Source organism: Octopus sinensis, linkage group LG1 (genome assembly GCF_006345805.1).
Source record: "Octopus sinensis linkage group LG1, ASM634580v1, whole genome shotgun sequence".
Classification (NCBI taxonomy): domain Eukaryota; kingdom Metazoa; phylum Mollusca; class Cephalopoda; order Octopoda; family Octopodidae; genus Octopus; species Octopus sinensis.
In genome coordinates this window covers 26,227,964-26,231,724 of record NC_042997.1, presented here as the reverse complement: position 1 = coordinate 26,231,724, position 3,761 = coordinate 26,227,964, and the positions used below count along the sequence as shown (strand labels likewise).

Sequence of the window (3,761 nt, the reverse complement as noted above, 5' to 3'; positions counted from 1 at the left end):
CCCTACCGCTTCCATCACCTCTAGGACAACGACGACAGCGACCACCATCAACACTATCACCATCATCTCCACTAGAACCACGACCATGAAGTCCCACCACCACCACTACCATTTCAAGCAATCGATTTAAGCATATGGGACATTTCACATACTTCTGGGGGCAATTGACACTCACACACATGCACGCACGCACAAATACACAGATACACAAATTCATAAACACACACAAATACACAAACTCACATACACACCTAAATAATGACACATACACATAGACGCGTACAAATATACACATACATGCGCACACTTACACATAAGCATACTCACAGATAGGTACTTATCTGCATCTATAAAATCCTGTTATAGTATTTTTATCTTATTTTAGCAGAAGTATGTCTCCTGTTGTCGTTTTACTGCTTCTCCTTTCAGGTATGTACTTTCCAAAATGTTTTGCTTCGTTATTTTCAATTAGCAGGAGCACTCACATTTTATGTCGTTTTATATGTTTTTATACGGTTATGTATATTCTATATTGTTTTACGTAGCTCATGTGTGGATGCTGTTTTCACCAACTTCATCAAATCCTTTTATTGTGCAATACAAACGACCTATTTTCTCTTTTACTTGTTTCAGTCATGTGACTGTGGCCATGCTGGAGCACCGCCTTAAGTCGAGCAAATCGATCCCAGGACTTATTCTTTGTAAGCCTAGTACTCATTCTATCGTTTTTTTGCAGAACCGCTAAGTTACGGGGACGTAAACACACCAGCATCAGTTGTCAAGAGATGTTGTGGGGACAAACACAGACTCACAAACACACACACACACACACACACACACACACATACATATACACGATGGGCTTCTTTCAGTTTCCGTCTACCAAATCCACTCACAAGTCTTTGGTCGGCCCGAGGCTATAGTAGAAGACACTTGCCCAAGGTTCCACACAGTGAGACTGAACCCGGAACCATGTGGTTCGTAAACAAGATACTTACCATACAGCCACTCCTACGCCTATGATGAAGCACTCAGCAATGGGAGTGAGAGCTAATTTCTATGACTGCTTGAAACCCTTTATTCTTGATCGCAAGCAGTCAGGGTACTGGGACATTTGGAAACCAACAAGGATTTGCCCTTGCGCCCCCGTTGCTCATAGCATGCATTATTTAAACAAATGTCAACTTGAAGCATATTACTGTACTATGTTAAAAAGATGCAGATGAGAATAATCTGTACCTGTGGATTAAATAAGCGGGTTCTGTACACAATAACTCTTACTTGCAATGTGACTTACACATAATTCTCATATAAACATATAAAAGTTTTCCATCATACTGTTTCTTCACACTTTAGTTTTACGGCTTAATTAAGATCTATAGAAACATCTGCGATCAGAGACGTCGAAAAATACATCTGATCATAGCAAGTACCAAATATCGCTCCAGAAAGTAGAGTGGTTCTTCTTGTATCTACATAACTGATCGCCGCACACTTATTAACGAATCTAAAAAGCAGCCAGTAACTGAAATAAATTTTCTATAAATTTCCCTCAGCTTTACAGCCTAGATGTGCGCTACATATGCACAGTATACCACAGGCAAAGCCATGAAACAGGTCCCATTTTCTATTGCAATGGATTGATACATGGAAACGAAATTCCGAAAGATATTGTCTGCTAGGTGCTATACAGCATATTTTCCGGAGCATGTGAGCGTCACAAGGTGAAGCGGGGTCAAATATGTAAGCCACGAATTACTGTTGCCAGCAAGTCAGTGTCGGAATTAATGGCAGAACAAAAGAGATATAAAATGAAAGAGATTAACGAAAATAAGATTTGTATCAACCAATCATAATGCGATGAATCAGATGGAAAATCAATTAAGCTACTCTCTTTGGAGGCCTGAGCACTCTCTCACAGTAACAAGTCGTGGATATACTTTAAGAAATAATCATATTCTATGCAACTCAACAACAGAGAAGAAATCTGCCCACTCAGTTCGAAGAAAGGCCAGTCATATCAGAGAATGAATTACTAGACAACGATCTACAACTATAACTGAAGGGCTAATATTGTTTAAAAATTACCTTCATAAAGCGAAGACTTATACATTCGATGAACGATGCAACAATTACACGAGAGACAATCAGAACGCTTACAAAGTAACTTCCAAAATTCACAAGTACTCTTAACTCCTAAATTGTAGAAAGACACTCCATTACAAAATAGAAATACATATTGGACAAGTATCTAATACCGCATTTCTGACCCTTTATTTAAAAGAACATAAATCTGTTCATTAGATGAACTCGAAAACTGACTGAATAAGCATTTAGATATTTACGAGTAACGTGGCTTGAGTTGACACTCTTTAGTTAGTTTGTTAATCAATATTGTCACTTTTTTTTATATATCTTTTATCATATGCTCTTCGTATTGACCGCCCACACAACTTTCCCGTTTGCTCATCCTTGTTATAAATCTACCGATATACGTGTAACTTAAATCCCACGTTCTTGCACTGACCTACTAATCACAATATAAGTATGTTTTGTGAAATATACAACTGCATTATAAGAAGATAGTATGAGATAAATATACACTCTGTTTTAGTCGATTGATTCGTATGCTAGATATTTCTCATTTACAATATCTTCTTCATATTCTGTCATAAAAATAAATAAAAAATGTTTTTCGATTTCCGAACCTTAGTTCCAGTTTGAAGAAGGCATAGAGAGAATTGACGACTTTCAGGCATGTTGCACCGGTACATTCATGAACAATGTATTTAAAAAGGAAACAATGCTTAAAATGATTTCTATCGTTGATAGTATCCTACAAATTTTGTGGTTTACAATAGACTGAATGTTAATCGATAGGTAATTGTTATTTAGCCCATAACACTGGCTGAAGTGTCACGTCTATTCAGTAATTTATAATTTTTATTTCAAGAGCTACGGTGGTTTATTCAACAAAATATATCATAATTGCAACAGAATTGAGATAGAAATAGTTCTCTATTTGAATAAATATATTCTCTATTTGAAATCATTTTTATCCTGCAAATAATAACAATAATAATATATAATGAAATTATTGTTTACAGTGCTCAGATGCACCACAACTTGTCAAAAGTGCGTATAGAGCATATGCAGTAATGTACAAATGTCTGGGGAGTGAACAGTGTATGAGTCAGATACATGCTTGCGTGTGTATGGAGGGGAGAAAAACTGGTGTAGTGTTGGCGAATCTCAGGAAGCATGAAAGTTTTGAAGGATGCAGTACTCCGATAACTAACAACTGATGCCGGCAGTTTGTTCCACGCTTCAGCAACTCTTAGCGTGAAAAAATGTTTCTGAAAGTCATGGGAGCTGTGCTGTTTTCTGACTTTGTCCACGGGTGTTAGACAGGTGGAGTTTGAAAAGGAGCTCAGAGTTATTGTTAGAAAGATGGTTAATAATTTTATGGGTGTCTGCCAAGTCAGCTGCCAGACGTCGGAGTTTCAATGTATCCATGCCCAGGGAAGTAAGGCGTTCAGAATATGGCAAATGCCTGATGGAGGGTATTCTCTTGGTTGCACGTCGCTGAACGGTTTCCAGACGATTAATATCCTGGGTAAGATAGGGCTTCCAGACTGGTGATGCAAATTCCAGGTGAGGCCACACCATAGCTGTATAAAGCCTCAGATAGATAGCCGGAGAGCGGCTCACAAGGGACTTGGTAAGTGATGCCAAGACACCCTCAGCCTTCTTGGCAAATG

The 3,761-nt window shown here is 38.2% G+C and overlaps 1 long non-coding RNA gene across 1 annotated transcript in view; it reads left to right on the top strand.

Moving 5' to 3' along the window:
- Nucleotides 1-295: 295 nt before the first annotated feature.
- LOC115212834 overlaps nucleotides 296-3,761 on the top strand; it is an 11,021-nt gene continuing 7,555 nt past the window's right edge. Inside the window, exon 1 of the long non-coding RNA XR_003881768.2 lies at nucleotides 296-429. This is a non-coding gene — a long non-coding RNA (uncharacterized LOC115212834). The remainder of the gene's footprint in view (nucleotides 430-3,761) is intronic.